Raw genomic sequence first — 16,891 nt, 5'->3', positions numbered from 1 at the left:
AGGCCCTACTTCTTGTGCTGAACTCAGGAAGCAATTGGCTTTTTGGGCTGCAAGCATACATTGCTGGGACGTGTTGAACTTCTCATTAACCAGCACAACCAAGCCCTTCTATTCAGGGATGCTTTCAAATCCTTGCCTGTATTTGTGCTTGGAATTTTTCTGACACAGATGAAGGACCCTGCACTTGGCCTTGCTGAAACCCATGAAGTTAGCACAAGCCCACTTTAGGCATGTTGAAGTCCCTCTGGATGGCACCCTTTCCCTCAAGACCATCAACTGCAGGTGTTGCCTGCAAACTTGCTGAGGGGGCTCTGATCCCACTCTCTGTGTCACTGACAAAGATGTTAAACAGCCCCAGTTTCAACACTGAGCCCCAAGGAATGCTGCTTGGCCCTGGTCTCCACCTGGTCATCAGAGCTCTTGAAACTGAGCTAAAGAAAAATAGCAGGTCTGAAGTGCTACCAGTGCTAGCTGCTTTCTGCTGAGCTGAAGTGACCATTTTCAAATCCTTTCAATATGTGGTGAAAAGATCATTACCATGCTAGTCCCAGGAAGTCAGTCCTCCTGCCAGTAAGCTCCTTTGTTATGAATATGGAACAGATGGAACCAAATCTATCTGCTCCATAGGAACAAAAACACTTACAACCTAGCTCTCTCTATTAAAGACTCTACTTAGCTCCTTTATAGCACTGGCTTTCTGTGCACTGCTGTGAGGTTTTGACTTTATAGAAAAAGGCGCTTCATAAAAGCAATAGTTCTTAGTTCGAAACCAAAAGCAGCCTAAGAACAGTAGAAGACGAATGCTGTGTTTAACCCGCATGGCTCCTTGGAGATATGCAAATATTCAATTACTATTTTTTTAAAGCTATGAAAAGGATTTTTTCTGAGGAGGAAAGCCAGCCATATGTTGCAGAGATTGTGCATCAATGACAGTGAAGTACATAGACAGCAACAGACTACTTACTCTAATAAAGGTTGAATCTATCTATGTTATTGCAAGAAATAACATGGGTTCTTTTTGTAGATATGTAACTGTGGATCAAGATGACAATTCCCCAAATAAATGAGTATCATTCTTCGAAAAATTGACCATTTTTGGCAGGAGACAAAACCTTCTGAAATTCCCCATGAATACAAGAAAAGATTTAATACATCAACTTATCTCTAAATATTGCATAGTGTAGGACCTATTTCCTAAGGCTTTAACAGAAACTGTATCAATATTACAATTAACTTTGCAGACTGAAAATATGCACTATTATGCACAGATTTACTTACTGACTCTGCTCAATAAGCAAGTACATGTAGAGAATCTGACACTTCTCTTTCCATCAGAACAATTACAAAAGCTAGCCACACATGCAACATGTTTACATTCTCATAAAATCCCATACAACAAAAGTTGGAGGCCTCCTTTACTCACAGGTTAATATGTTAATGCTTTTACCATTTGGCTGCTTTTTCAGAATAATTGAAATAAAGATTTCTGTTGCAGAATGCTTTGATTCTGACTAAATCAAATCTTCAGGCAAATCTCCCCTCCACCAGCAAAGGCACAGCTTGCCTGAAGTCATAACCTTCGTGGGCAGGAGGGAACTTGCCTTGAAACAGATCATGAAGCAGATGTTTTATGCCAAATCAGAGTCTAGGGATACACAGGCTACTGCAAATAAAACTCTTCTCCTGTCTGTTCAGTCATTTCAATTCCCTGCAGCGTGAAATATGAAGTTGCCAACAAGCGGCCAGTGCACTACACAGCACAGCAGGGAAAGCAAGTGCCACAGATGCACCAAGGGCTGGAAAACTCCTTCATTAGCTCTGCTTTTCAGCCCAAGTGTGAACAGTGACACGTGGGCCATTCAAAGAAAGGTTCTTGTAAAGAACCAAGTTTCAGTCAGGTCTAATTATAGAAATTGTGTGCACTTGCTTGGGGGAGAAGGAGTTTCATATGGCTGTGCCACAGTTCATGGTCATTAGTGGCTCACAAAAAATGTGGGGTTTTTTAATTACTTAAAAATTTTTGCACCTAAGAAATATGACGAAGTATCCATCTTCAACCTCACAAAAAAAATCCCATTAGCTTGCTGTCAATTCAGGGTTCTGCTGAACAATTCACAACAGAAGACCTAGAGAAAATCTTGTTGTTAAAGAAGTGGGGTACCTCCGCAGCAGGAGAGGGTACAAGCCATGCTACCACCACCTCTGTGGAGGTTTTGCACCTCTTGAGCAAAAGACCGAGAGCAGGGCAGTACTTCAGCTCACTCTATTACTGATTCCTCCTTCTAAATATTTCCATCTAATTAAGGTATTACCTATCTAGAGACCCTTACTATTGAAAGACTGATATGTAAACCCCAGTTTTAAGACTTTTTTCTTCTTAAAAGAAACCTTGTGCTTTCAACTCAGTTTCTATCCACATCAAAACTACAATGACTCTTTCTTGTTTTTCTAAGGTAAGAGAAGCATTTTGTGTTGAAATGAAGGAACAGCTAACAATACACGACAATCTTAGTCCTTGATTATGGCAGATCAGAAATGGGGCTCAAGTTGATGATAATATTTGTATTTGCACTTAAAACACACAACACAAAAAACTGGTAAAAATACAAACATACAATTCAAATCAACCTACTGAAAAGCTTTCAGGATGTTTACTATCCACAACAGACATCACATTTTCAGAACAACTCTATGCTTCATGTGCAAAGCATTTTAGAAATCAGGCCAACTATTTAGATACCTAAGTGACAGCTAAGTACTTCTAAAATTATGACTCAAATTGGCAATGCTAAACACTTCGGACATATGGCCTGTAATGAACACTATTTATTTTACCTATTTTGGACTGAGATCAAGAAAGAGTAGAGTAGAGGACACAGAAACTGCATTTACCCTGGGTTTAGGTGGTGGTTTTGTTGGGTTGGGCTTTTTATTTGTTTGTTTTGCCTTGGTTTATTTTGTTGTTGTTTCCTTTTCATTGTGTGTTCAGGTATATTTCAGATCAGTGTCCTAAAGCTTAGACAGAGTCCACTTAAATATAGATGCACCGAAACCAATGTCATTTTCTGCGGCTCAAGTCAAAATAGACCATGAATATCAAAATATCTATATACACAGTTGTCAGAACTTTTTTTTCAGAAGTCCAGTTAAAGTGAATAAATTTTTGTTTGCATGCATGTATTTTCTTTTCCAATCTGATGTAAACCTATGAATAAGAATTTATGCCTAGAAATTCAAAAAGCTAGAATAGCTTTTTGAAAAAAAAAGCTACCTAGAAAAAAAAAAAGCTACCTAGAAAAAAAACAAAAACAAAAACAAAACAAAAACCTCACTTTTTAATCTTTTGTAACTCCTTCCCTTACAGAAAGTTATAATTTCAGAGTCTGCTTTTTTTGGCCTAACATACATTTGATTAAGAGCTAAAGCAATTCCTGGGGACTTTCTTTTGTTGTTTTATTTTACAGATATATATATATATGCTGTTCACAAGCACTCTGAGGAATGGAATACAACTTTGTCAAAATCCAGCTGTATTCACACAAATACTAAGGGTATTAACTACAATTTACATTTCTAAAGCATAATGTTTCTCATTCTCCTAGTCAATACAGTTCCAAAATTTTCCCTTCCTTTTCTTCCCACAACTTTAATGAGGCAGCAGAGGTTTACCAAAAGATTAATTTTGGATTAAGATTATATTTCACTCAAAATATTCTATAGTATAAAATGGAAAGGTCCTAGGCAGAAATATCTCTTCTCAGCTAGATTAACATAATAAGAAATATTTTCCCTAGGCAGCCCTTTACAACGGTTTTCTCCAAGCTAACTCTTAACTTACATCTTTTGAAATTAATCCATAATTTGGTTAGAAGCAATGCTATTACCTTTGATAAGAACAAGCAGCTGGGATTTCCAAGCAGGGACTGGCTCACAGGTCTGGGACTCTCAAATCACCACAGGCACTGACCACACCAGGTAACTGCAAAGCCACTGGTGAATTCACTTTGTCCTTCAATTAAGAAGGCAGACATAGTATGGCATGACAGGTAGTTGGGAAAACTCCAGGGAAAATGAACATTTTATATTTTGCATCCCAAAGATCTGGGTTGCAAGCTTTTCTAGAAGTTTACATATTTCCTTAAGGAAGCTGATCACGTTTTTCAGAGAATGACTCCTTCTGCTATTATCTTCAACAGGATAGATTTCAGCAGGAATGTCTCTCTCTAAGGCACATTGGTTACCACATTTGTTACCAAGAAGGGAAAGGGAATTAAGCACATAGAGGAAGTAAAGTTAAAGACAGACACAGCTCTACCACTAGAGCTAAATTTATCTTTAATCTCATTTTCATTTTGTGAAAATGTGTAGTGATTATGATTATGCCAGAAGACAAGAAACAATAGCTGGCCAGATCAGCCCATAGAGGAGAACAATAATATATAATAATCTTTACTGGCACGTAAAATTACAAATATCTTGCCCTTATTAGAACATCTTAGTTTGTGAAAATTACCATTTTGATAATCACAACAGCTAAAACTTTACCACTTTCTTTTTTTTTTTTTTTTTTAGAGATCTAACCAATATCTCCCAGAGAAATTGTGGAGTCTCCTTCGCCAGAGGTATTGAAGAACCAACTGGATTCCACCCTGTGCTCTGAGATTACCCTGTAGAAGAGAGAAGTCAGACCAGATGAATCAGTGTGGTCCCTTCCAACCTTATCCTTTCTGTGATTCTGTGGTTCTATAATATGAGACTCTTTCATATTATTTCATATTTCATATTATTATTTTATAAATATACAAGGTATATATACATACATGTATGTATATCCATACACACATACATATACATGCTGAATTCATGGTAAATATAGGAAAAAATGTTAGTCAGTTGAGAAGAAAACATTGTTCCAAATATTTCATCTTTTTAGAAGAACAGTATCCCTAAGACAACACTCATCCTTACGAAAAATATCTAGTAATAGGTTTTATGCTTATATTAAGCCAGGAAAATAATCAAGTGTTCAGACATACGGTATTCATCAGCTGCCCCATACTGATTTTGGGGAAAGAGAGGGTGCATTAATGTCATGACACAAGATTTCAAAAACCTCCACAAATCAGAATTGTCCCTGCAGAAATCTCTTTATGTTTGAGGTTGAACAGAAGCATTCCCTATTACATTTGACTATTAGCCACAGGAAGTTTCTCAGGGGAATAACACTACCTCTACCAATTTTATCATACCCTTTTCTCGTGAAATATTTCACTGAAAATAATTGGAACCTAATGATGCTTCAGAGGAGTCTCTACATAAAAGAAAGAAATAATAGGAAGAAATGTTCTGTTTGAGACTTCATTTTTTTCACCAGATCCCTAGACATCCAATGGGAACTGTCAGAACTACCAACCAATTAATTTTCTAATCTCTTGTATTAAGTTTTTTCTCCTTCAACCCTTGTTTGTCTCCTTTGTGGCAAACAAAAGATTTTTCACTTATGTTTTGATTTCCTCAATTTTACACAATGCTTAAATGCGAAAGTGGAAGCAAAAATGGAGATACCATGACAGAATAAAATATAATACGTCTCTTTTTTAATACCTTGGAAAATGATAACGTCAAAAAGTAGTATGCTAGGAAATTGATTTTGTCTGTCTGAAACACATGAAAGTCTGCAGGTCATGTTGGTGGTTTGTCCTGCATTGCTGTTAAATCCTACAATAATAATTTTGTCCTCTTTCTTATCATTCTAGTAATTTCTTCGTATCCTGTGCCAGGTTCATGGGCTGCTCCTACAGTGTTCCAGAGAACTACCTGCAGAATATGAAGGGGTCACCAGTACTACTTTTTCTTGGAGATCCATATAGGACTTGTAAAGCTATCTTAAGGAAAAAACTCAAAGAACAAAGAAAGCATGAACAAAAATCTGCTAAAACCACAGGTAGACAGACTTCTCACTTCTCTTATTGGAATCTGGACTTGCCAATCATTTAAGAAATGTGGGCCTGGTTTTTTTTTTAACCTCATTCTGCTTTGTTGACTAACCTGTTTCTGTTCTTAAAATGAATTACACCATCTTGTGTCTCCACTGTATAATTTTATCAAGAAGGTGACAAATCATAGTGGCAGTGATAGTCCTCATTGAAGTAGAATGCATAGTAAAATACAATTTTCTTCAAACAAATTGCCAAAACCGTTAATCTTTATCTAAATGCCCATAATAACTGTTTTGTTCCCTGTGACAGGTGAGAGAAAAAAAAATGTCTTCCAAAAATCATTCTGGCAGCCAAGCTGCTTGTTAATAAAACCTGGAGAAACATTTGTGATTAATATAAGTTAATAATTCCTCTTTTAATGCCTAAATTTGACAGTGACTAATTTACACAGTTTTGCTTAAGCTGCCAGTGAGTATTTCAAGTGGGACTGTGAACAAAAAAAAAAAAAAAAAAGCTGTTGCACTGGTGTATGTTTCATGTTTCTAAGCAAAGCTACCACAGGTGCAAGCTCTACAGAGGAGGAATCCTATCTCTGGCAATAACTTCAAAACATACTGGTTGACTGTTCTGCTTGGGCCTGGGGGAAAGAGCCAGCAATGAAACCTACCCAACACTATAAGCTGGAAGTGGCACATTTCGTATGGGCATGAAAGTCTGTTAAAACAAACTGCAAGGGAGCTGTTGGTTTTGCTACCTAGTTGGCACCACTTTTCAGTGGCACAATGAGAGACTACTAGGCTCCTCCTAATTTAATTTTGAAACTCATCACTGCAACAAAGCATGTGAGCTGGAATGTGGGTACTTAGCAGAACACCTTCAAACAGTTGCCAAGGAGATGCTTCCTTTCCTCAGAGGCAGCCTTGCTAACATTGTTCAAGTGAGAACCGTGTAAGAGAGGTTTCACACTGCCACTCATGAAAAAGAAATAATATCCATATTTTAAGGCTTCAGACAACTGGTTCAAAAATAACTATCTTTGTCTGGTAATAAATGTGTTTAAAATGTATTCTTACACAGTCATTAATTTCAAACTCTGGTAGCATTATCATTTACCTACTTATATTGAACTGCTAATAAAATAATTATTTTATTAATTATTAACAGGAACTGCATGAATAACTTCATGCCAATGTGGCAATAAAAAATTCTTGACTTATCTGTGCATCACTAGCCAGAAGCAAAGAGGTGTTGTTATTAAGCACTCTTCAAGAGGACAGGCTGCATTCCTTCACAGTCCTGAAGATCCTCAAGAAAGGCACTACATTTAAGGCAGACAGCAAGTCCTGATGCAGCTGCTGTTACTAATCCTGTCTTCAGTCCCAACACAGAGCTCTGTGCTGTAGGAGAACAGTGTAGTCTTCAGTGCCTCACACCTGAACATCTTATGCAAAATCTCAAAATATTAGAAGTAGTCCAGATGCAACTACAGGTATTGAGATAAAGGAAGATGACCCAGTATTACCAAAAGCAGATGTGCAAAAAAAAAAAAAAATACTTAAAAACAAATCCAACATCATATCTTCACAATATCCTCACCTACAGCTCTTAAGACATAATGTATGTGAGTTGAGCTGTTCTGGTTTATTTTTGCCTGAATGCATTTTGAACACCACTATGACTGAATTGTCAGGGCTCTTCAAATTGATTAATATATCTCCATTCTGATTATCTTTCAAATAATTAAGATCATTTCACCCCCAGAAGATCAGCAACAGCCATTTTATTCCCCATAACTATAAAATGGAGCTTGGTTCATTTGTGCATAGAGGTATGATACAAGTGAGATTTTGATACACCTTCAAGCCATTCTTAATTCCCTAAAGTAGTGCTGTATCTAGCTGGATATACCTCCTGATACTTTAATTATGAAATATGCATGATGTAAGAGGAAGACCAGGGAGATTTTAGAGGCAGTAAAAATCTCATTTGGCCAATACTGTGGATGACCTACTGTTTTTCTGAGGGAAAGTGAAAACATTAGAAATGATGAATTTTTTTTCTGTCATTTTTCAGAATAAAGTATTTCTATGTACTTCTGAATACTCTTGTGGGAAAAAAATCATATTCTACATGATTTATACTGACTTGCCAAGGATCTTGGAGATAGAAGTATTAACTGCAGGTGCCATTTTGAGCCCAGAGTCCTGGACATCCTGTCTGAAGAGGGCACATTACTTGGAAACAAGAAAGAATTCTTGAGAATTATTGAGAATTCTGTAATGTTTTCCTTTTTCAGAGACTCCTCTAATATCAGAGGGTTAGGTAGATTAGAAACAAATTTCATGTTTTTAAAAATTCAAGTATTTAAAAAAATATGGAGTTGAATGTTGAATATTAACTTATGAAATAAGATCATCAGCCAATCGCTCAGCATGTGGAAGTATTTTTTCATTGAGGGAGTTTAGTTTTGGTCTAGTGGTTGCAGGCATGCATATATAATCAAGTTTGTATCATGACACATACAGTATCACCCAAGAAAGTGCTGCCTTGGTGATTTAGTCTGAGGAACAGAGAGGCTTAACATGCTGATGACATGGAGGCAATGAAGTACAACACTGTTATTCCAAATGTCATGCTATGCTATTTTCATTTCTGCTGGCATCTGCTCCATGTTACAAAATGCATACTTCCAATACAACAGCTCATTAAACAGGTTTCAGTTTGCTCAGAAATCAAATTAGAATACTGTTACAGAGTTACAAGTCCTCACATAATTATTAATATTACTCTCCACTTCTGTGAATCCTTTCACGGAATCCACGTGCTTCAGTTTATTAATCTCCTAACATTCCAGTGAAGTATCACTGCAATAAGTTTCACCCACCAACTTAGTGCAGCAACCTCTGAGATGTTAAGTTGTAGCTGCTGAACATCAAAACTGATTTAAAGTAAGGAATGATGAATGGTCCATCAGGATTTAAAGAGCTGTGAGCAATTCATTCAATTGTACTGTTCCAGCAGAACACTAAAATTTAAACACCTACTATTAGGAAAATTGAAATGGGATTTTTACAAGAATCACAAATGTAAAAAAAGTACAGTTACCAGTAGGAAACATTTAGTCTTAAGGCAGGTCCCTCACATACGGATTCATCAAGTTCCTAATACTCCCTAAAAGCCTTTTATACAAGGTCTAACACACATTTTTAATGCTTGTGATTGGATGATCAGATAACAGTCAATATATGCTTTATATTTCTGCAAAATGAACTGGCCTTTGTCAAGCAGCTTAGATGAGAAAGAAAAAAAGTCAGAGAAAAGAAAACCCTTAATTCACTTTTTTGTTGTCACTCTTTTACCCTTCCTAAAGACCAAGATCAGTACTTCAGTAGAAAGTAACACATCACTGATCTTCACATGAGGGTGAAGACCTTATAAAATATGCCATAGACAATATTCAGAGATGCAAGGGAGAATAACTTCCCCTCTTTTATTTTTCTGTTGCTGTCAGGACCTTAATGGCACTTCAATTTTTGAAGCATGTGAATCCAAACCCTCTTTATTAAACTTGCTTTCTGAAAGACATTCATTCCCTTTGAAAAACTCAGGCAACAGAGACCAGTGCTTCCATGGGTTCTCTCTTCATTTTCTTACATGGATCTCTCCCAAGTCCCAAATTATTCAACAGCTTTTAATGTTCCCTTTGAGGATTCTAGGAACACAACCAATGTCAAAATCTATTAGACACTGGTGATTATTTCTGCTTTCTTTTAAGCAGGACCAGTACTTAATCTTTTTCTGATGCTTTCTAACAGAAACCGGTCCTTTAATCTACACACTAAGCTAAGCTTGAATCCCCTTTAAAGGTCACCTTCCTTGTCTGTTTAATGTTATCACAAAAAAATATTTTTTTAAAGTACACATTTATCAAACCCTTTCAATTGCTTTGATTTCATTCAGAACATCTCAAGTGATTCTAGTAAACCATCTATGAAAGCAGGATTTCTAGTAGACCGGCATGTCTGATCCCACTGCTGTCAAAGAAGAATCATTGCTTATGTTGATCAGGTCTCGATTGAAAGGTTAATGGGGAACCTGGCAATAAGCAATGTTTATCTAAAAGAGAAATGTAATTAACATGCTAAAAATGTTTGTTATTCCCTCAGCATCCTTTAATAATGTTCTTTAGTAAACCTTCATTTTTCTGTTTTTGGTGCAAACCAGGATAACCAAAGAGAGAGTTCCAAAAGTCATCTTTGTGTTTTTGAAAATCAATGAGGAAATGTAATCACCAGCAGACCGTGAATTAACTAACACCTGTTGAATTGAAGACAGGCTGCCTTTTTTCACTTGCTGGAAGACAAATCCCATCTTCACTTTCAAAACAAAATATATGCTATTTAGATCAACCATTTCGCAACTAAAACCAATTTTTAATAAAAGTTTAGCCTACAAGTAAATAAACTGACTTCACTTTTCCTGCTATAAGCTAAGTATGGTATGACAAGATTTACCATCATCCTGCCCTATTCATTCTCTAAAACTCATACAGCTCTCTAAAGCTAAACTTTGTCCCAAGTCAAATCTTTGATTTTGAGTCCCAGTATTTACAGATTCAAGACAGAAAAATATCCAAACTAGGCCTTTTTAGAGCATGTAAGTCATTGATATGAGAGGACATAAAACATCCATAGTTAGGTTTTCTGAAAGATTTTTTCATACAACTACGCAGTGAAAAGATGACTGCTTATTAAGAAACCACATATTGTAAGTGCTGGATGATTTAAAAATAAAAGAAAAAAACCCATAATTTCTAGAGCAATATTAGTTAAATATTACTGTGCTACCCCAGCTGGGATATGACAACAAAAGCACTGACTGACTTCCTCTAAAAATGTAAGTATTGTAAGCAATCTAACCAAACTTTTAGCCAAATTGCCAATAGTAACCTTTGATTGATTCTCACACTCTTCAGGGTGCACGTGAAAAGTCTCATCATTTTCTTTAAATTATCTCCTTGTCCAGCAGAAATTTCCTCAGGTAAGTCAGGCTCAAAATCTGAAAGTGTACTTATGCCCCCAGACAGTACCTCCTACCAACAGACCTATAGTCAGCAGCATAAACTGCTGTGCTGAATACAGCAACTGGCTTTGATAATGCAAGATCTCCAGGTTTATAGCAGGATGATTAAAAAAAAAAGAAGTGTAGTTTTTTTGAGGGGCTCACATTTACATTTTCTGATAAGACGAAATTACAGTTCACAGTCTTCCTGTTCTTGCTCCCACTACATCAAGCTAAACCTCTAGCAAACATGGAGATCCCTAAATCAAATAACCATCTTACAGTGAGTCATGCCTGCTCATGCAAAACATTGATATCCACTAATATTAAGCTGGTGCTTGAGCAAGAGCAATGAGATGTATGCAGCTGTTTAATATAATTTTTTTTTAGCACATGAAAAATACCTGTTATAGAAACTATTACAATTAATTACAGTGAAGATTTCTCAGTAGTTTTCTCCTGTATGGTATCACAGGCTATTCAACCTTGCCTCTGCAAAGTCACCTTTCTTAATTCTTGCTATACTGTATCCAATCCCAAAAGAATAATATCGAAGCTGGCAGTCTGGAAGCTTCTAGGATCTTCCTCATATTGTCAGGTGTGTGTTAATTTCCATGAAAAGTGAACACTTCACTTCCTAGGCTAGCTGCTGATTTATAGAGGGATATGTACAGTCCTTTCCTGTGAGTTAGGACTTCTAAATTCTGCAAATAATTCCTTATTAAAAATCAAAAATCCATAAAGGACCAGCAGCAGCAGCAGCAAGCAGCGGTAGTTTTGAGTCCTGCCCCATCCCCAGCAATTCAGTGGCTAAGACACTTGGAGAGAGAATTTCAGTATGGCTCTACCACAAACATTTCAGGTGGAAAGAAGTGAACAAGCACAGGGCAAGTCAACAATAACAATATGAATTTAGCTTACATATTGAGATAAAAAGACAGTAGCCCTCTCATAAATCAACCTGATCACAAAATGTGGAATTGCATAGGATAAAGAAAAATTGATAGAGAATTCTAGCAGAGACTAAAGAAAACTAATAGCACAAACAAACACTTAACTCTTAACCACTCACAAAACATGGTAGAAGGGAGTAAAGTGAGCAAGTTTAGCTTAACTGTCATCAAGAACTGCTACTGTCTAAACAAGAGCTCAGATAGAGACCTTATTAATACAACAAGCTAACAACCTAATTAATAGACAGAAGTAGGAGATGTAGGTATTCAAACACTTTTTTCTACTACTGTTCTTTCCTTAAAATCCTTGTAATAAGAGAAGCCTCCAGATGTCTGAAGAATGATTGTCCAACTATCTGGCAGCTATTAGAGAAAAATGATTCCAGGATTCAAGACTGTTTCACAGTCTTTGGAACAGGGTGAGGACCCAGAAACAGAGGTGGAACCAGCTAACAGAAGACACAATTTTTGCATTAGAAATAGTGCAAATCACACACTTTCCCATAGAAGGAGCAGCTAAGACTGTCAGGACAGAATATCATTTGAATAAAAACCCTCAGAATCAGAAACTTCAGGAAAAGAAGGAATTAAGTCAGAGAAAAAAGGATAATGCAGAATAAACCCAAACAGAAAAAATATAAGGGGAACATGTAACAGCAGGTCTCTTGAGAATATATTCTATGAGAAAAAGGAGTATGGGATGGTTATATGTTATTAAGAAGCATATGCACAACTGAAATAACAATTTTACAAACTGCTTCTTAATTTAGCCATTAACACATGAACTATTTAAAAATATTATTTTTAACTATTATTAAATTAAAATAGTAACAGGACACTATCCTGGTGTGATGACAAGCAATACAATTTCACCAAAGCTTTCCCAATTGACAATCAGAAGCTTCACACAAATAAATGGTGCTAACAAAGGCACAGTGATAGTGACACATTAAAGGTGAGACAAAAAATAGCATAAGCATTTTGAAATAAACTAAGACACATGCAAGAGATATAACTAGAAAGAAACAGCAGCAAAAAAAAAAATTATACAAATAAATCACAGGTTTTTAACTTTTCATAAGGATTTTTAAAAGATGAAAGGGGCTCCTTTCTCAAGAAGAATAGAAGGAAAAAAACACAAGTTATGTCTAGATATATAAAAAGTAAAGCCTGCTTACTGTTAGCAAAAATTGTCAGAATCTTGTGGAGAACAGAAAAGACGCTAGTGAACTGAGAATAAGAGCAAACCTACCTTGTCATTCTAGGAAAAAGGTATAGGTATATAAATAAATGAAAAGATTCACAATGATCCAATTACAAAATAAACAATATTCATAAAATCTTTGAGGATATGGTAAAAATACCATAGATATTTTACCCATAGATAAGTACAAATTATTGAATTCTTCTCTGTAATAACTGGACTGATGACACAGAGAAGATCATGTACCACACCCTCATATTAGTAAAGCTTTTGATACTACACTGGTGCTTTCAAGAACACTTTCAAGCTCTAGCTGAAATCAACGAAACAGCTTAGTTTGGAAACTTAGGTCAAGATTCTGCAGAAATCTGTACCAGCCTGCCTCTAGAGACACCTTCCTTTTTATTTCAACAGCCCTGATGTATATTTGCCAAATTGTCACTTATACTTTTACTTAACACATTATCAACTTATCTGCAATTAAGTTAAAATAATGAAAATTATATTATCATTTTTGAACATACAATTATGTAACATTCTACATGTTAGGATTTTTATCCTTCCTAGCTTTTGAGTTCATCTCACCTTGCACAGTACCTCACCTTAACCTGAATACTGAAACTTCCAAAGGATATTAAAATCAATGTCATGACACTATTTTGTTTCTGCTTTCTCCATATTTCATTTGCTTCTGTTTCAGTAGTAATACTATTTTGTTTGTTCTAAGGCTGGCGTACACAAACCTCAGATGAGCACCTGATAAAAACTAAGTAAAAATTGAGACTTTAGGTCATGATCTATTATTTACTTTCCCCAGCCCCACAATGAGCACACCCCAACTAAATAAAAGTTAATTTCTCTGTAAATATTTAATAACCTTTTCTTCTTTCAAAAGCAAACAATCAGTACTTTTGATTGCATGACTGTAATGTTGAATTCACTTGCTCAATGTAAATTTGATATCAGATGGGTAAGATTTTTTCCTTGCATTATCCTAGAATGAACATGCAAAGAACAGAGATCCAAGTTCATCTGAGCAATATGTGAAGGCAATGGCATAAAAAAGAATGGTGGTATTTTCCAAATGAACAGTTCAGACAAAAAGACAGTGATTGTTCACAAATTATTTCCTTTTCTGAAAATAATGGAAGCAAGAGAAGCAAACCATATCCTTAAAAGGTAAACTGTGAATATTTTTGACAGAACACCAGACAGTAATAAAGCTAACCAGCTTTATTATTTCTGTCATATTTCTGTCTTTTCAGAGGTCTAGACTACACGGCATATTTTGTAACCCTTTAACAGAACATGCCAGACTGATCCTATATAATCAGTTTTCTCTCTCTCCTTCAGAAAGGGCAAAGGTTTCAGATCTACTACGCAAAGGACACCTTTCATGGCAAAGCACTAATTTCTTTAACATGCAGATGCAGAAAGGTAACAAAGTGGTCTCCAGAGCCTGAACTAGCACCTGCTTACAATTTTGATGAGGAAATAAGCAACAACATTTCACCATCTTCTTTCTTCAGCACAGACTAAGAGAAAAACACTACAGGATGGACAACTATGCCCTGAGAAGGTCGGCATATTATAGTTAACTTATTGTACAGTGCTTCTCTGAAACTTCTGCAATGTGAATACCCTTGTTAATTCCCTCAGCAAAGCAAAGGATGAAGGAAAAAAAATACTTTAGCTACAGAAAAGAAGGAAAAATACTTTTGTGTCGCTAAAACACAACTAAAAATTCAATTTCAGCTAAGCTTATCTTAAACTAATATTTTTCATCTCATTGCTATTTTTGTGCTATTTTACCTTTCATTAAAAAAAAAAAATCCATATGAATGCAGTTGAATATCATAAGGCTCTTCAAATTTTAAAGCTCTTCAGAGCAATTACTTTGGAGGGAGCCCTTGACAGGGGGCTTATAGATTTTTAATGAAAGTTATATGATTCTTAGTGACTTATTGAATTTGAGCACAAATGAGGAAAACCAGGCATAAGCAACCTTGGTATGTTTAAGTTATAGCGTCTTGCTTGAGAGTTGGATGGACTTTGTATGTTCTGACATTGACACTATTAGACAGCCCAAGCTGAGATTTCCTTTTTTTTCCTTTTTTTTTTTTTTTTTCTTTGCTTTCATCTTTGGTTTTCATCTTTATTAAACATTTATTTTTTTATTTTTGAAAAATTTAGAAAACTAGGGCCTTTTTCAGGCTTGCAGCTAATGACACCATTCCAGTGCTACACTTTATTGCACTTTGTGATGACAGACTGCATTCCTTAGCTTAACTGCTCCTGCTTACTTGACTGATGATGCTCTGGAACTGAATTTTAAAAAAACTAACAAAACAAAACAAAAATCCACCAAAAAAAATTGCACAATTCCAAGGGAGCCTGATAACAGAATTTTGAAAAACACAGAACTCTCTCTGAAGTGACACAAATAGGACTGGGCCTTCACAATCCAGATTTGTTTATTCCTGAACATTATCTACTTAACTCTGATACCTTTATACTATTTTTCATCTCAAACCCCAGTTTTAAATTACATTATTTTAAATATTATTTTAAGTATTATTTTTATTATTGTGCTTCAGCACAAGAACAAGGCACAGTTTTTCTGATGAAAAGGCACTACTCACTAGAGGTTTTTACTTGATGGAAGAAAAAGAAATTAATAGGAAACTGTCCACTAAGACTGTTATTTCCCTGTAGATTATGGAAGGGAAAACAAAAATCTCAATGTTGAAGAAATGAGGCTGAAAACAGGGATCATACATACTCAGTTTCTCTGGTGAAATGAGGTGGAATGACTGTTCCACAGTAGAAAGGCCAGCTACACATATGAAAGCAATATTTATTGGGATCTGCAGTCTATGTAAAGCTTTCAACTCAGTTGTCAAAAACTAAAAACAGTATAAAAATAAGCTGGAGCAGTAAAAACCTGGTAGGAGTGAAAGCTACAGGTGCAAAAATGAGTTGATTAAGTAAGATCTTTGTTGGGAGTATTAAAGACATGAGATAGTTGAAATGATATGACTTGCACAGTGGAGTCAGGGAATCAGTTTGCCTAACCCACTGGGTTTTAACCTACTGGTGTTTTTACTTCCTTAGACCCATGTGATGTCTCCTGCATCTTGTGCCTGGAGCAGTCCTGATGCAGATCTCCTCACCTGCTTGCCTCCTGCTCCCAGAGCACTCCTATTGCCATGCTGACAGAAACAGCTCACCCATGAAAAAGATGTAGGGGAAAGGAAGGTAGAAGAAAGAAGCCACTTCGCTAAATACTAGGATTACTTGGCCTGAGAAATTACACTTTTAAATACCATTGGGCTACTGACACCAGCAGCATAATATCACTTAAGAACTACACAGACCTCACTTTCCTTGGGTGATAAATACAACAGAGACAAGAGTATTTCATCAAAGCAAGTAAGGAAATTGAGGTATTCCACATACAAAGGATTCATTATTTTTCTTCATATTTGGGGACAATTTCTGTCCTCCCCTTCTTGCCCCAACTCAGAATGTAGAAATAAATGTAATGGTGCATTTTGCTTTAAAAGTCAGCTGTAGTTCAGTGAACAGGCTGCCATGCTATTTCATGAGAGAAAAGAAGCTATGATTTAATGTCATTTTCACTAGCTAGATTCCTAGCTAATGTATCTGGGGATAGTTTAAGCTGTGTTCACTATAAGGCATTTGTGTTATATACCATTTGCCGCTCTGTATTT

At 36.0% G+C, this 16,891-nt stretch overlaps 1 protein-coding gene across 2 annotated transcripts in view; it reads right to left on the bottom strand.

The window, feature by feature from the left end:
• EFNA5 (ephrin A5) overlaps positions 1 to 16,891 on the bottom strand; it is a 206,921-nt gene that overhangs the window by 21,941 nt on the left and 168,089 nt on the right. The gene's annotated exons all lie outside the window — the stretch shown is intronic.

Source organism: Agelaius tricolor, unplaced genomic scaffold (genome assembly GCF_023055355.1).
Source record: "Agelaius tricolor isolate 1412-34295 unplaced genomic scaffold, bAgeTri1.0.p SCAF_27, whole genome shotgun sequence".
NCBI classification, from domain to species: Eukaryota; Metazoa; Chordata; class Aves; order Passeriformes; family Icteridae; genus Agelaius; species Agelaius tricolor.
Note: the sequence above shows the minus strand (reverse complement) of the source record. Positions and strands in the feature narration are given on the sequence as shown.